Source organism: Pinus tabuliformis, chromosome 7 (genome assembly GCF_031772625.1).
Source record: "Pinus tabuliformis cultivar Carrire ecotype Pingquan chromosome 7, CPIR1, whole genome shotgun sequence".
NCBI classification, from domain to species: Eukaryota; Viridiplantae; Streptophyta; class Pinopsida; order Pinales; family Pinaceae; genus Pinus; species Pinus tabuliformis.
Window position 1 is genome coordinate 338,637,342 of NC_142293.1, and position 17,403 is coordinate 338,654,744.

At 38.6% G+C, this 17,403-nt stretch overlaps 1 long non-coding RNA gene and 1 pseudogene across 4 annotated transcripts; both read left to right on the plus strand.

The window, feature by feature from the left end:
* Positions 1–814: 814 nt before the first annotated feature.
* Positions 815–1,307, plus strand: LOC149247330 (uncharacterized). The gene is made up of 3 exons (XR_016265624.1): positions 815–898; positions 1,033–1,099; positions 1,189–1,307. It is a non-coding gene; the product is annotated as an uncharacterized LOC149247330 (long non-coding RNA).
* Positions 1,308–13,144: 11,837 nt separating this feature from the next.
* Positions 13,145–17,168, plus strand: LOC149247331 (pentatricopeptide repeat-containing protein At3g12770 pseudogene; annotated as a pseudogene). 3 transcript variants are annotated; one of them, XR_016266618.1, is made up of 2 exons: positions 13,146–13,576; positions 13,740–17,168. The product of XR_016266618.1 is annotated as a pentatricopeptide repeat-containing protein At3g12770 pseudogene, transcript variant X2 (transcript). The 3 variants fall into 3 exon arrangements; XR_016266619.1 differs by lacking the exon at positions 13,146–13,576 and having other exon boundaries at positions 13,814–13,951; positions 14,046–17,168; XR_016266617.1 differs by having other exon boundaries at positions 13,145–17,168.
* Positions 17,169–17,403: the final 235 nt, after the last annotated feature.

Below are 17,403 nucleotides of genomic sequence, written 5' to 3' on the forward strand. Positions count from 1 at the left end.
TATTGTGTTATTTTTATTCATTTTTTTAATAGTACAACTTACTATCAAGTTTTTAATATTACAACCCAATATGAATGGAGATGTAAAAATATTTCACTTTTAAAGCTATAAATAAAATATTTTAATGTCTATATTTTATATCAACTCTATGAGATAAGATAATTAAAAAAAAATCCTTATATCTACCAATATAGCAATTAAATCCTTATTTTTACCAGTATATATAATAGTATAATGTTTTCATGTCAACTATTCATATATGAATATATTATATAAAGCAATTTGTCACACCCTCATAACTTATACATAAAAAAAAAAATTACAATGCAGGAAATGATATTAATACAAGCCCATGTAATTCGATGGTATCACTTTTAACCGTTGGTTTCCTTCGCATTACTTTATGTCAATTTAATTTTCATGCTTAACCTTAGGTTTTTACTGCATAATGCTCATATGCTGCACGGTGATAGATTTCGGTGGAAAGGGTTTTGTTTAACACTAACCTACCCCCACCTTAGTACTTGGTATACATTGAATAGGCGCAGTGTTTGGAGGTCCGGCCGCTGTCTCTGCCAGCGCCAAGTCATCGTTCGCCTTTAAGTCTTGGGCTCACACGTTGACAGGTGGCATGGGTTGCCTGCGGGGCCATGTGACACCTCGGGCTTCCACACCTCGCTCTTCTCGCTCCAACTTCCCGCGCAGTGTTGACGGTCAGGATCTAAGCTCCAGATCGGAGGGTTGGAGTGAGCCTAAGGGTATAGGGTTAATACATAAACCCTCACGCTGCAAACCGGGTTCATTTGTTACACAGCGTTGTGTTATCGTCGGGTTTCAGACTCCGGCTCAGGTGCTGTTAGTCTTCCAGTGCCGTGACTTGTCCATCGCACCTACTCAGGTAACACGATATCTCGTCTGCACATTCATTTGCAGCTAATCTCTTTCCCCTTTGATTTCTTGCTCAGGCTAAGTTTGCATATGTATTTTTCAGAGGTTTATACTGAATGAATTCCTTGTTGGTATTGCGTGCAGGTGGATCCGTTCAAGTTTCCTTCGGCAGCATAACCCCAACGCCTCGGCTTGTTCTACGATTTTACAGGTTGGTTTACATTTCTTGTAAGGTTCCTCCTGGGTGCGAGAGCTTGAAGCTCCCTTGACCCTAATGCATACTCGTTTTGTCTATTGCAGTCTGGTCTTTATGTGGTCGATTCTCTTTTGCTCTCGTGTTGAAGAGGTACTTCCTGAGGGAAAACCTCACGGCTTATGAAGGTTATCTGTCTTGTTTAAGCCATGTCCGGCTACGGTGAGTTAAGATCCACTCGAGATCTTGGCCGATAACACTTACAGTGGCTTGTGTTGAACGTTTGCTGCCCATTGAGGGGTTTTGGGCGCTGATGCCTCTGTTTTTTTTAATTATCATGGCAAATGTAATGAACTGACTGTATGCCCAACTCTCGGGTTAACGGAACTATACTGTACATTTCCTTACTCAGTTATGTGTATATAAATGTTACTTTCCAGGCTTATAATATCGGTGTAATTCCTATCTTGTACTCAAGATTTGTCTGCTGTCGAAATTTCTCACGAAATATTTATGTTTAAATACTATCTACTGTAATTTGCCATTAACATTGTTGATAATGATTATTGTCTCTGGCTGTAACCCGTATGTCTATCTGTACCCGGACAACAGTGTTCTCCGTTTTTATATCGTTTCTTAACAACTGATAACAAGGAAAGTACTCTTACCCTCTGAATAATCTGTGTCGTTGAATGATTTAGCTAATGATTTGCTAGTTCGGGTTACACGACAGCGTTTTGAATACTTTCCTTTTCTGCAAGAATAGATTGTATTTCCTATAAGATTACATGGTAGCATATACAGGTTCTCTGTTGATATGGTATTTCAGAGAATGGTTTCTCACCGCCGGCTCACGGCTGCGGTAATGCATGCTCTGGACTGTTATGCTTTCTTAATTACAGTGTGGGGTATATTTCCGTAACTTGTGTATTTAAAATTCCTCTGCTGGTTGTATGTATTGAGCACTATTTAAATGGCACTAGATACTGTAGGGTTCCAGTATTTCCTGCGATCGCAGGGTGTCTGCTCTCTGTTTTAAAGAATATGATATTCTCCGTTATATATCATTCGCTTGTATCTTACTGTAGATTCGACTTCTATCTGTCAAGCTTAAGGGAGAAGGTTGTTGGCCGGTTGTTCCTTACATGGCTCAACGAGTTCTCCAATGCTATTTTCGCTATATTCTTAACTGTTTCAGTTCTATAGCATCATTTCTAGTCGCTTTATTGCATGCGTTTTACTTACAAAGGATCACCTCTGTACCTCTGTTCTTTTTACTATGTATGAGGTTAATGGTCTGTATTTTTAAAGTTGACTGCCATCTGTTCTTCTACGTTATCATAAAGATAATCTGACATTTAAGTTAACTACCACTGTTCAACCTAAATTATTCTTTATGATAGTAGTTAAAGAAATGAGTTCTCTGAACGTGCAACATTCGTTATTCATTTAGTTGTTCTGCAGTAGAATTTAAAAGAATAAAACACACAGCCACATCCTGACTACTATAAATCCTCTGCGTATTTTTCATTCTTTATACACTCAGTCTTTTTCAGCAGTATGAATTCGTACCTGGTTCACCAGGAATGCAAATGAGTTCTTCAGTAAATTCACCTGCATGCTAGTTCTGCTCTTCCACCCAGCCATGAGACCCATCCATCAGACGGAGTTCTCCCCCCGAGCCATCTTGCAGGCCTCTAGCCCTCAACAAGATATGTGCACTTATGCCTGGTTATCTGGTCCTTACCAGACTTAACCTCTTTCTTTCTTGTATTGTCTTTCTCCTTTTCCTTAGAAAAGATTTCTTCTGTCTGTCCCAACAGCACAGAACTTCCTCCCTACAACCAGGACTTTTCCTGTTTGGGAGGGCAGTTTCAATCAGTTATTCCAACTGATCTCTTTCTTTGAAATCCACCTCCCAGAGGCTGCCAGCATTTCAAGAAAATATTTAAATTATTCAATAATGCAGTTTAACAAAGTTTTGTTTCTTTCAAACATAAAACAACAACTACTATATTGTCTTTTACCATAGTAAAATTCACATTTACATCTTCTGGGGTCATTACATCTCCCCCTCCTGTGATTGGACATCGTCCCGATGTCTGTTTCCCTTAAACAAATTCGGGTAAGCTTCTTTAAGGAGTTCCTCATCCTCCCAAGTGGCCTCTTCAGGCCCATAGTGCTGCCACTGCACTTTAGCTTGGAAAATAACCCGTTTCCGCAGCCGCACTTCTCTCCGGTCGAGAATGTTCAGTGGTTCGACCAGAACCTCGCCTTCCGGCTCGACCTGCAAACAGTAACAGATTTAGTTATTTCCTTGTTTAAAAACAAAGCTTATCTAGAATGATCAGATTAATTCTTACCCGAACATCCTGCCATTGGATCACATGTTTAGGATCGTAGACGTATTGTTTTAATACGGAAATGTGAAAAACATTGTGGATCTTAATATGGCTTGGTAGGGCGAGTTGATAAGCTACTGGCCCCACTCTTGCCAGGATTTGAAAAGGTCCAAAATAGCGAGGTGCGAGCTTGGCACACCCACTCCACTGCAAGGTACTCCTTCTGGTTTGGATCCTTACAAAAACATGATCTCCGACCTGGAATTCTTTGAACCTTCTCTTTCGGTCTGCAAAACTTTTTTGTCTGTCCTGAGCAGCCTTTAAGTTGTTACGCACCTTTTTCACCATGTCTTCCATTTCTTTGAGCATATCCGGGCCAAACCTTAACCTATCCTCAGGTCCACCCCAGCTTGAGGGTGTGCGGCACTTTCGCCCATATAGAACCTCAAAGGGACTCAATTGTGTTGACGTATGATACCCGTTATTATACGCGAATTCAACCAGGTGGAGGTATTCCTCCCATTGGGTTGGTTTCATCATAACACATGCTCTCAGCATGTCCTCCACTACCTGGTTCACCCGCTCCGTTTGACCATCGGTCTGAGGATGATAGGCTGTGCTAAAGTTCAGTTGTGTTCCCAGTTCAGCAAACAATGTCCTCCAAAAAGTTGATGTGAACTTAACATCACGATCCGAGATTATTACCTTCGGAAGTCCATGCAACTTGAATACATTTTGCATGAAAATATGAGCGATTTGCACAGCTTTATACGTGGATTGTACCGGTATGAAGTGTGCTGCCTTACTTAACTTGTCCACTACCACCATAATGGAATCATTATTTTTCTTCGTTCGAGGCAACCCGGTTATAAAGTCCATGGAAATAGTTTCCCATTTCCATTCCGGAATGGGTAAGGGTTGTAGCAACCCTGCTGGATGCAAATGCTCCGCCTTAATCTGTTGACATTCTAGACATCGCGCTAGATATTCAGCTACCTCCTTCTTCATTTTTGGCCAATAGTATTCCTTCCGAAGTGCGGTGACCATTTTCTGGTATCCTGGATGCCCGGTGTAATGGCTGATATGAAATTCGTCTAGAATCAGTTTTCTAAGACTATCTTCATTGGGCACATACAGCCTTTTATGGAAATACAACATTCCGGCATCGTCTAACTCGTATCCCTGTTGTATTTCCTTATCAGAAAGTTGTTGTACCTGCTGTTTAATTTGCTGATAAACAACATCTTGATCAGCCGCTAATTTTATCTTTTCAAGTAAAGTACTCTGCCATTTACTGATCGAAATTCTGCACACACATTGCACCTTTCGACTCAATGCGTCAGCTACCCGGTTCTCCTTTCCCTTCAAATGCTTAATTTCAAAATCAAACCCGCTTAAGAAGTCTGCCCAACGAGCTTGTCTCGTATTTAAGGTGGGTTGACTGAAATAATTTGTTAGACTATGATGGTCGGTCAATAGCAAAAATTTCCTTCCCAAGAGGTAATGTCGCCACATCTTTAGTGCATGAATAACAGCTGCTAGTTCCAAGTCATAGGCAGAGTATTTCTGCTCATGTTCCTTTAGTTTTCTTGATTCGTATGCAATTACTCTTCCTTCTTGCATCAGCACTCCTCCCACACCCTCTTTGCTCGCATCAGTGCAAACCACGTAATCCTTGTTAGGATCAGCTATACTCAAAATGGGTGCTGTGGTGAGTAAGTGTTTAAGCTGCTCAAAGCTCCGCTGACATTCTGAGGTCCACTTAAATACCTTCCCCTTCTTTTGTAAGGAGGTGATAGGGTATGCTACCCTTGAAAAGCCTTCCACAAATCTTCTATAATAACCAGCTAGTCCCATAAAGGACCTAATGTCTGCCACGTCCTTTGGTACGGGCCACTCCATAATAGTTCTGATTTTTTCAGGATCTACTGCAATCCCTTCCTTTGTGATTACATGGCCTAAGTATTGTATCTCCTCCTTAAAGAAATCACACTTACTAAACTTTGCATATAACTGATGTTCTCGCAAAGTTTGCAACACCACTCTAAGGTGTTCCTCATGCTCCTTCCTTGATCGGGAGTAAATCAGAATATCGTCTATGAATATCAACACAAATTTATCTAAGAACTTATGAAACACACTGTTCATCAAACACATGAAGGTAGCAGGTGCATTGGTCAGACCAAAAGGTAGCACCACGAACTCGTAATGCCCATACCGCGTTCTGAAAGCTGTCTTAGCGATATCCTCCTCTTTAATTCTAATCTGATGATAACCAGATCGCAGATCGATCTTAGAGAACACCGTTGCCCCCTTCACTTGATCAAAGAGTTCGTCAATCCGGGGTAAAGGATATTTATTTTTGATCGTGAGCTTATTCAACTGACGATAATCAATACACATCCGAAAAGTTCCATCTTTCTTTTTGACAAATAACACTGGGGCTCCCCAGGGTGATACACTGGGACGGATGTAATTTTTGTCTAGCAGCTCCTGCAGCTGCATTTTTAATTCTGTTAGTTCTGGTACGCTCATTCGGTATGGTGCCCGTGACACGGGTGCTGCTCCCGGAATCAATTCAATGGTGAAGTCCACATCTCTTTTAGGTGGTAATCCCGGTACTTCCTCGGGAAAAACATCTGCAAATTCTTGTACCACCGGAATGTTACCCAGCATAGCAGTTTTATCCTTCTGATTTGCGTATCCCACCTGAATAGCGTAAATTTGACATTTCTTCTTGATGCATTTAGCTAACTGAGATGCTGTAATGGGTCGAATTTGTACGGGATGCTTGATTCCTTGTAATTCCTGTTGCTCTCCACGGTCATCCTTATAGTAAATGGTCTTTGTCTTGCAATTCACTAAGGACCAGTGTTTCTCCAGCCAATCCATCCCAATCAGGATGTCATATGAACCCAAGGGTAGTATGTTTAAGTCTGCCACTATTGGCTGCCCTGCTATGGTTAAAGAGCAATTATTTATTTTGGCCAAGACCCGTCTCTTGGCTCCTGTAGCTAATTGGACCAGCCACGGATTTCTGAATTTTTCAGATTGTAACTTACACTGTTCTACTATCTTTGGGCTAACATAACTTAAAGTAGCTCCTCGATCAATAAGAACAGCTATAGAAAGGTTTGAAATTTTACCTTCAAATTCAACCATAGACGGCTGGTATTCCGCTTGGCGGTCCTCCAAGGCTGCATTAATTCTGGGTACACTACGTGCCATGTCCCCAACGGTCGATGCTTCATGAATTTGAGATATCTGGTTCGTCCCCTTTCGCTGTGGGCAGTTTTTAACATAGTGAGGTCCTCCACAACCCCAACATTGAACTGGGGGTCTGGTCATCCCTTCACCTTCTGGCCTAACAGGCTGCTCACTTACTCTAGATTCACTTATTGGCCTAGCTCGGGGCGCACTCTTTGCTACAGATCTACTGTTTAATCCTTTACCAGCTCCCTTACTTCCATTGCTGCGACCTCCCTTGCTGCTTCCAACCATCCGACTACTCCTTTTTTCATTCCATCTTTTATTTGAAGTATCCCCCTTCTGTTTATTCTGCTGGTAGCAGATCCTTGCTTTACGAATAGCCTCATCCATGGTTCTAGGATTGTCAAACTCAATCCTCTCTCTTATATATGAAGGTAAGCTGCTCACAAACCTTTGGACCTTGGCTTTTTCCTCTTTGATATAAGGTACATAACGTAGCAGAGAGGTAAAGCGATTAATGAACTCGTCCATAGTCTGCTGCCCCAGTCTTAAATCATGGAATTCTCTCGCCTTTTCATCGTAGAAGCGCTCGGTCAGGTACCTTTCTTTGAAGTATTTCTGAAATTTCTCCCATGTAATGGTCCGTTCACTTACCCCCTTGACAATCTTGATTTCCTCCCACCACAAGGTTGCCTTACCCTGTAACTGGAAAATAGCCAGTCTCGCCTTCAAGTTATGATCGTACTCATACAACTGAAAATATTTGTTCATATTTATTAACCATGCTTCAGCTGCTTCTTCCTGTTCTCCATCGAAATGTGGGGGTTTAATTTTTCGAAATTCTCCCTGCAGCTCCATTCTCTGACGTTTTGAGGTTTGCTGCTCTGGTACATTATCAGAATGATCCTCTTTGCCGTCTGAATTTTCAGGTTCAATCTGATAGTCTTGTTCTTCTGTCATCCTCTGCTGTTCCGCGCTGGGGTTAGATAAGGGTGGGTTTTGCCTGTCCGACAGACTCTTCAGAATTCTCTCTTGTTCCACCGTCAAACGCGCGTTGTCTTCTCGCAATCGTGCCATCTCATTTTTCAATTCCTGAACAGTTTCCAGTATTGCAAGATTGGTACTTCGTGTTTCCTCACCCAACTGTACCCACAGCTCTGGGTTTTCCCGAGGATTACTGCCGGCTCCTTGCATTTCGTTACTTTTTCTGGCTTAACTATTAGCTGTTATAATTCTGTATCTCACCCCTAAATAGACAGAACAACAGTTAAGTAAATTATTAGCTTTCATATGTATGCATGGTGTAAGCTTCTGCACAGTGAAACATGTCATGCTTGAGGCCACAGTGTTGAAACTGGGCTCTGATACCAATTTGTCACACCCTCATAACTTATACATAAAAAAAAAATTTACAATGCAGGAAATGATATTAATACAAGCCCATGTAATTCGATGGTATCACTTTTAACCGTTGGTTTCCTTCGCATTACTTTATGTCAATTTAATTTTCATGCTTAACCTTAGGTTTTTACTGCATAATGCTCATATGCTGCACGGTGATAGATTTCGGTGGAAAGGGTTTTGTTTAACACTAACCTACCCCCACCTTAGTACTTGGTATACATTGAATAGGCGCAGTGTTTGGAGGTCCGGCCGCTGTCTCTGCCAGCGCCAAGTCATCGTTCGCCTTTAAGTCTTGGGCTCACACGTTGACGGGTGGCATGGGTTGCCTGCGGGGCCATGTGACACCTCGGGCTTCCACACCTCGCTCTTCCCGCTCCAGCTTCCCGCGCAGTGTTGACGGTCAGGATCTAAGCTCCAGATCGGAGGGCTGGAGTGAGCCTAAGGGTATAGGGTTAATACATAAACCCTCACGCTGCAAACCGGGTTCATTTGTTACACAGCGTTGTGTTATCGTCGGGTTTCAGACTCCGGCTCAGGTGCTGTTAGTCTTCCAGTGCCGTGACTTGACCATCGCACCTACTCAGGTAACACGATATCTCGTCTCCACATTCATTTGCAAATAATCTCTTTCCCCTTTGATTTCTTGCTCAGGCTAAGTTTGCATATGTATTTTTCAGAGGTTTATACTGAATGAATTCCTTGTTGGTATTACGTGCAGGTGGATCCGTTCAAGTTTCCTTCGGCAACATAACCCCAACGCCTCGGCTTGTTCTACGATTTTACAGGTTGGTTTACATTTCTTGTAAGGTTCCTCTTGGGTGCGAGAGCTTGAAGCTCCCTTGACCCTAATGCATACTCGTTTTGTCTATTGCAGTCTGGTCTTTATGTGGTCGATTCTCTTTTGCTCTCGTGTTGAAGAGGTACTTCCTGAGGGAAAACCTCACGGCTTATGAAGGTTATCTGTCTTGTTTAAGCCATGTCCGGCTACGGTGAGTTAAGATCCACCGGAGATCTTGGCCGATAACACTTACAGTGGCTTGTGTTGAACGTTTGCTGCCCATTGAGAGGTTTTGGGCGCTGATGCCTCTGTTTTTTTTAATTATCATGGCAAATGTAATGAACTGACTGTATGCCCAACTCTCGGGTTAACGGAACTATACTGTACATTTCCTTACTCAGTTATGTGTATATAAATGTTACTTTCCAGGCTTATAATATCGGTGTAATTCCTATCTTGTACTCAAGATTTGTCTGCTGTCGAAATTTCTCACGAAATATTTATGTTTTAATACTATCTACTATAATTTGCCATTAACATTGCTGATAATGATTATTGCCTCTGGCTGTAACCCGACTGTCTGTCTGTACCTGGACAACAGTATTCTCCGGTTTTTACCGTTTCTTAACGACTGATAACAAGGGAATGTACTCGTACCCTCTGTATAATCTGTGTCGTTGAATGATTTAGCTAATGATATGCTAGTTCGGGTTACACGACAACGTTTTGAATACTTTCCTTTTCTGCAAGAATAGATTGTATTTCCTATAAGATTACATGGTAGCGTATACAGGTTCTCTGTTGATATGGTATTTCAGAGAATGGTTTCTCACCGCCGGCTCACGGCTGCAGTAATGCATGCTCTGGACTGTTATGCTTTCTTAATTACAGTGTGGGGTATATTTCCGTAACTTGTGTATTTAAAATTCCTCTGCTGGTTGTATGTATTGAGCACTATTTAAATGGCACTAGATACTGTAGGGTTCCAGTATTTCCTGCGATCGCAGGGTCTGCTCTCTGTTTTAAAGAATATGATATTCTCCGTTATATATCATTCGCTTGTATCTTACTGTAGATTCGACTTCTATCTGTCAAGCTTAAGGGAGAAGGTTGTTGGCCGGTTGTTCCTTACATGGCTCAACAAATTCTCCAATGATATTTTCGCTATTTTCTTAACTGTTTCAGTTCCATAGCATCTTTCAAATTACTTTATTGCATGCGTTTTACTTACAAAGAATTACCTCTATACCTCTGTTCTTTTACTATGTATGAGGTTAATGGTCTGTATTTCTAAGGTTGACTGCCATCGGTTCTTCTATGTTATCATAAAGATAATCTGATATTTAAGTTAACTACCACTGTTCAACCTAAATTATTCATTATGATAATAGTTAAAGAAATGAGTTCTCTGAACATGCAACATTCATTATGCCTTTAGTTGTTCTGCAGTAGAGTTTAAAAGAATAAAACACACAGCCACATACAGACTACTATAAATCCTCTGTATATTTTTCATTCTTATACACTCAGTCTCTTTCAGCAGTATAAAATCGTACCTGGTTCACCAGGAATGCAAATGAGTTCTTCAGTAAATTCACCTGCATGCTAGTTCTGCTCTTCCACCCAGCCATGAGACCCATCCATCAGACGGAGTTCTCTCCCCGAGCCATCTTGCAGGCCTCTAGCCCTCAACAAGATATGTGCACTTATGCCTGGTTATCTGGTCCTTACCAGACTTAACCTCTTTCTTTCTTGTATTGTCTTTCTCCTTTTCCTTAGAAAAGATTTCTTCTGTCTGTCCCAACAGCACAGAACTTCCTCCCTACAACCAACACTTTTCCTGTTTGGGAGGGCAGTTTCAATCAGTTATTCCAACTGATCTCTTTCTTTGAAATCCACCTCCCAGAGGCTGCCAGCGTTTCAAGAAAATATTTAAATTATTCAATAATGCAGTTTAACAAAGTTTTGTTTCTTTCAAACATAAAACAACAACTACTATATTGTCTTTTACCATAGTAAAATTCACATTTACATCTTCTAGGGTCATTACACAATTAAAAAAATTAAATTTATATGGCTAAAATAAAAATTTGAATAGGCTTACTATTTTACATTTTTGGGTAGGTATATTTTTCAGTTAATTTTGTATAAAATACAATAAAATTTGTTGGAATTGCAAATTTAAGTTGTGTACATTATACATAAGTTTTCCAAGGGACTTTCAAGGCATCGTATCCAGTTATGCATTTAAAACACAATTTAAACAATGAAAAAATACACATGGTGTATCTCTATATACATGTGTGTGAGAGAGAAAGATTTATCAAGTGTCTAGAGGAATTAAATCTCTTAAGGTGCAAACCAATTTTTACACTAAAAAAAATTTGCATATCAAGAAATTTGATGCCGGTCTTAATAAATCCATACTTTTATATCAATAAAATATTTATGTTTCCTAACTCACATGTTGAAGTTGTTTATATCAAAATATTTATATCAGTAAAATATTTATGTCTCCTAGCTCACGTGTTGAAATTGTTTTAAGAAAAATTTCAAAAAAACTATTAACTAAAAGTGCCAAAACAACCAATGTTACAGAAAAAAAATATAATAAACAAGTTTTCAATCCTCATTTGAAATAATTGTACATAAAATAAATGTACTTAATAATATTATTCTTTTATTTATTTTTTAAATTAAAAAATTTCATTTTATTAAAATAACACAGTTATATTTTAAAATACTTTCCACACTAAGTGATTGGTATTTTATTTGTAATTCAAAAAATCCAAAAATTCTACTTTAAAAGATAAAACAACCCTATAATTGTTTTGAAGGAAAAAGCAGATGAAAAAAAACCATTACATTATATAGTTTTGTTTTTTTTTTTTTTAATATAATGTTTAAAAATAAATAATACAATTAACTCTTAATGTTTGCCACTTTCAGCACTGATGAATTAACTTGAAAACGATTTAAAATAGTTTTTTTATAAAACGTGCACTAGAAGAAAACTGAAGATATAGATTTTTATTTCTGTTATTTGATTTTTATTAAAAAAATTGTATTTTAAAATATCTTTATAAATTTTAAACTATTCGTATTTTATTTGGAATCCAAAAAAGTTAAAATTTTTATTTTGAAAAATATAAAACGTTTATTATTAAGCTGATAGATGTATTTTACACTAATAAAAAATATATGTAATTATATTTGTATTTAACGTGGAGTTGAACCGTATTTAAAAAAAAATATTCTAAATTAAAAAACAATACCTTTTATATATATATATATATATATCTCACATATATATACACATACATTGAAAATATTCTAAATTAAAAAACAATGTCCTCTATGATAAAAACATATATGTGTGTTATTCTATTTTTATTGTGCTATCTACATTCACTTTTTAAAATATTACAATACAATATGAAAGAGATATAAAAATATTTCACTTTCACTTTCACTTTCACAATGTTCTTTAAAAAAAATATTCTAAATTAAAAAACAATGCCCTCTATAATAAAAACATATATGTGTGTGTGTTATATTCCATTTTTATTGTGCTATCTCCATTCACTTTTTTAAATATTACAACACAATATGAAAAAGATGTAAAAATATTTCACTTTCACTCTCAAAGCTATAAATAAAATATTTTAATATTTATATTTTATATAACTCTAGGAGATAAAATAACTAAAAATACAAAAAAAAATCTTTATATTTATCAATAGATATAATAGCAAAATATTTATATGTCAACTATGCATATATGAATATATTATATAAAGCAATTAAAAAATTTAAATTCTTATTGGTAAAATAAAGATTTGAATAGTTTCACTATTTTATATTTTGGTGTGGGTATATTTATCAGTGAATTTTGTTTAAAATATAGTAAAATTTGTTCGAATTGCAAATTTAAGTTGTGTAGTTTACACAATCCAAGTGTTCCAAAAAACTTTGACATCGTATTCATTTATGCATTCAAAGACACAATTTAAACAATGAAAAATTACATATCATGTGTCTTTATATATGCATGTATGTATATAGGTAAGAAAAATTAAATTTCTTAAAATGTAAATCGTTTTTTTCATTCTAAAAAAATTCACATATAAAAAGATTTGAACCGCTTAATAAATTTGTGATTTTATATTAAAATATTTATGTAAATAAATTATTTTACAAGTAATCATTTTTTCCCCTGGTAATAGGCCACAAACTAATCAACTCTATAAAACCTAAAAAGAAATAAACTCACACAAGCCTGAACTTAATAGACCCCAAAAAAAAAAAAAAAAAAAACGAATTGAACTCACCCTTAATACATCCCCCAAAAAGAAATGAACTCACTCCGTGAAAGAGAGCCAATTAATTAGCTAGAGGGGATTCACCCAATTGGCCTAGTATTACGGCACCTCTGTACTTCAAATTATTACGGCACCTCTGTATTCCCGGCAGTTTGGTTTTCCACCCAACAATTTGGAAACGAAACAATGCCATCTCTGAATCGGACGGCGTGAATTCAGATGAACCCTAGAAAAATGGTGTTATTTGTTCAACCATTGCTTTGCCTTCATCCCGCGACGCCCGCAACGCTCATGTCAACGTTCACAACCAATGCCGAAGCTTATATCAATCCTGTAATAGGGACCAACGCCACCAATGGCGATGGAGATATTACTACTCTGTGCAAACAGGGCCGAATTAAAGAAGCGCTTCACATTTTGCGTGGTATCGACGAGCGAGGTATTTCTCCGGATTCCTCCATTTATGCCCCTCTCTTGCAGTGCTGTGTCAACCTGAAAGCTTTGGCAGAAGGCAAACTAGTCCATGCACACATAATAGAAACAGGATTCATTCCAGACGTCTATTTAGAAACCAAACTTGTGATATTGTATGCCAAATGCAGAAGTCTGTTGGATGGCCGCCGAGTCTTGGACGGTATGCCGAAAAGAAATGTAGTCTCATGGACTGCCATGATTGCAGCTTATGCCAACCACGGATTCGAGGAGGAGGCGTGGAGTTTGTACTGCCAAATGCAATTAACAGGATGCCAACCCGATCATTTCACCTTTGCTAGCATTCTTCCTTCTTGCGCTGCCATGACATCTCTGCAACAGGGTAAGAAGGTCAATGAAGACATAAATAGAAGTGGGTTTCAGTCCAATGTTTTTGTGGGAAGTGCACTCATTGACATGTATGTGAAATGTGGCAGTTTAGAGGATGCACGCAAAGTGTTTGACGAAATGCCTGTACGAAACGTCGTTTCATGGACTAGCATGATTTCTGGGTATGTTCAGAAGGGATTTGTTGATGAAGCCCTGGTGCTGTTTGACACAATGCCTGAACGAGATTTGGTTTCGTGGAATGTCATGATTGCAGGATATGCGCAATGTGGACAAGCGGGCGCGGCGCTGGATCTCTTTCAGAAAATGCCCGTGAAAGATGCAATCTCTTGGAATGCCATGCTTGCAGCATATGCACAGAACGGGCAACTTGAAGAGGCCTTTGGTTTTTTTCAGAAAATGCCGGAACGAAATGTTGTTTCATGGAATACATTGATTGCTGCTTATGCCAAACATAACCAGGGCGAGCAATCTTTTAAACTCCTTAAACGAATGAAAGAAACAAGCATCCAACCTGATCAGTATACTGTTGTCAGCATTCTTCAGGCATGTTCCAACTTGACAGATTTGGAATATGGCAAGGAAATTCATGAAGAGATAATTAGAAATGGGTTTGAGTGTACTATCCTTATCGGGTGTTCCCTTATGGATATGTATGCCAAATGTGGCTGTGTAGAAGATGCATCGAAAGTGTTTGGAAAAATGCCTGAGGGAAACATGCAAGTGTCGAATGTGATGATTGCAGGATATATACGCAATGCGTATGTTGATGAGGCTTTGAAACTCTTTCAAGAAATGCATAACCCAAATGTAGAATCGTGTAATGCAATGATTGCGGGTTATGTACACAATGGGTTTTTTGATGAAGCCCTGAAAATTTATCAGCAAATGAAACTGACAGGTGTAAAACCCGATACAGTTTCAATAATCAGCGTCCTTCCTGCATGTGCCAACTTGTCAGCTCTCCAGCATGGAAAAATGGTCCATAAAGATATAATCAAGACTGGATTCATGTCTAATATCTTTGTGGGAAGTGCCCTTGTAGACATGTATGGCAAATGTGGGAATATAAAGGATGCCCGAGAGGTGTTTGATGAGTTATCTTCAAGAGATATGGTCTCATGGAGTGCATTGATTGTCGGTTATGCTATAAATGGATATGGTAAGGAGGCCATACAACTGTTCGAACGCATGAGGGAGTTGAATGTAAGACCAAATCATGTCACCTTTGTCGGTGTTCTAGCTGCATGCTGCTATTCAGGCCTAGTGGAGGATGGCTGGAGTTATTTTAAGTGCATGAGCAGAGATTATGACATCACACCGCTTGTGGAGCATTATTGCTGCATGGTTGACCTCCTTTGCCGTGTTGGGCGCTTGGATGAGGCGCTTGACTTCATCCACACAATGCCAATTAAACCTGATGCTGCTGTCTGGGGGTCTTTACTTGCTGGCTGCAGAAGCCATAATAATCTAAAACTAGGGGAATACGTGGCAGATTATCTTTTTGAGACAGATGCTAAAAATCCTGCCAATTATGTACTGCTATCAAATATCTATGCAGCAGCAGGGAGGTGGGATAACACAGGAAATGTGAGGCAACTGATGAAAAACAAGAAGGTGAAAAAGATGCCAGGCTGCAGCTGGATTGAAATCAAGAACAAGGTGTATTCCTTTGTTGTAGGAGATAAATCGCATCCACATATGCAGCAAATTTATGAAAAGTTGGAAAGCTTGTCTGGGCAGATGAAAGAAGCAGGCTATGTGCCCAACAGGAATGCTGTGCTGCGTGATGTGGAGGATGAGCAGAAGGAACATATTCTCTGCCATCACAGTGAAAAATTGGCCATTGCATTTGGGCTTTTGAACATACCCCCTGGAATACCTATTAGGATTGTCAAGAACCTTAGAGTATGTGATGACTGCCACTCTGCCATCAAGTTCATATCCAAGATTGTTGCACGCGAGTTTATTGTGAGGGATGCCAACCGTTTTCACCATTTCAGGGAAGGAAAATGTTCGTGTGGGGATTATTGGTGATGCTAAGGGAATTAGAAGTCAACACATGCTTGTGTGAATAAACAGTTTATGTGCAATCAAGTTCTATACCCCCATTTCGGCATATGTGAACGCAACGTGTATTATGTCAAAACATCCCAACTTTGTAAGTGGAAACCAAGAATAATGCCCCATTGGATACTGGACGTACTCAAGCTTAAGATGTAAATATTTCAATCTCATTTCGCCTTGCTGCAGCAGAGAACATTCTTAGCATAGTTTATTGTCAAGTCATTAAGAATGGCAGTGAGCCTTGTCTGATTTCCCTTCCAGGTGGGGATTTAGAAGTTGCCCTATTGATTGATTGGAATGGGCCGTTGTACATATCTTTACCTCAACTTCGATATAACTTTCTCACATAGATAGTGTTCATTGATTGAGTGGAGAGCAGCTCCTGGGCAATATTATGCACCTATTTACATCCTAACTTTGTGAGGAATAATGTCCAATTGGATACGGGATGTACCCACGCTCAAGATGTAAATATTTCAATGTCGTTTTGCCTTGCTGCAGCAGAGGACATTCTTATCATAGTTTATTGTCCAGTCATTTAGAATAGCTGTGAGTCCCGTCAGATTTTCCTTCCAGGTTGGGATTTAAGTTTCCCTATTGATTGATAGGAATGAGCTGTTGTACATATATTTGTCTCAACTTGGATAAGGCTTTCTCACATTGATACTGTTCATTGGTTGAGTGGAGAGCAGCTCCTGGGCAATATTTTGTCGCAGATTTGGTTTATGGGTGAAAGCCCATATTGGTTATGCATAGCACTTTTGCAGTTTCATAAGAGAATGATTCCCTTAACACTGTTGTTTTTTCTGCTGCATTTTCAATTAGAAACATATAACTGTGGACAAACATTTGCATACAAATTCTGGGATGAGGAGTAATCATTTTACCGGATTTGGATAGCAACGGAAGAAATTCTGAGCAGAGTTATCAAGCTTGGCTGAGGATAGCTGAAGAGTGATTGTTGAACTCAGTGCAAAGAGATGAGATTTGTGGTTTTTTTTAATAAAATGTTTTCTATTATTCTTTAGAACATGATATCTTGTCTCTTTCGCTCTCCAATATTAATAGTAGCTTTCTCCAAAGTCAATCATTGCAACTTATTGAGTGTTAAACCCCAAGTAAATTTCAATAGTAGTTTTTCTCTACTACCTTGTTTGAATGCAAAGTGATTAACAGCATTGAATGATGGAAAATGAGAATATGTAGTCAATTACAAATAGTTTATTGTATCAAGAAGCAAACATTTCAGGTAAGTGAACATTTTATTTAAGATGAAAATTCAAATATTTTATTTATGGTTGAATTACTATAACACAAAAATCAATATACACTCTCAATAATTCTTTAGGTGAGTGAACATTTTATTTAAGATGAAAAGTC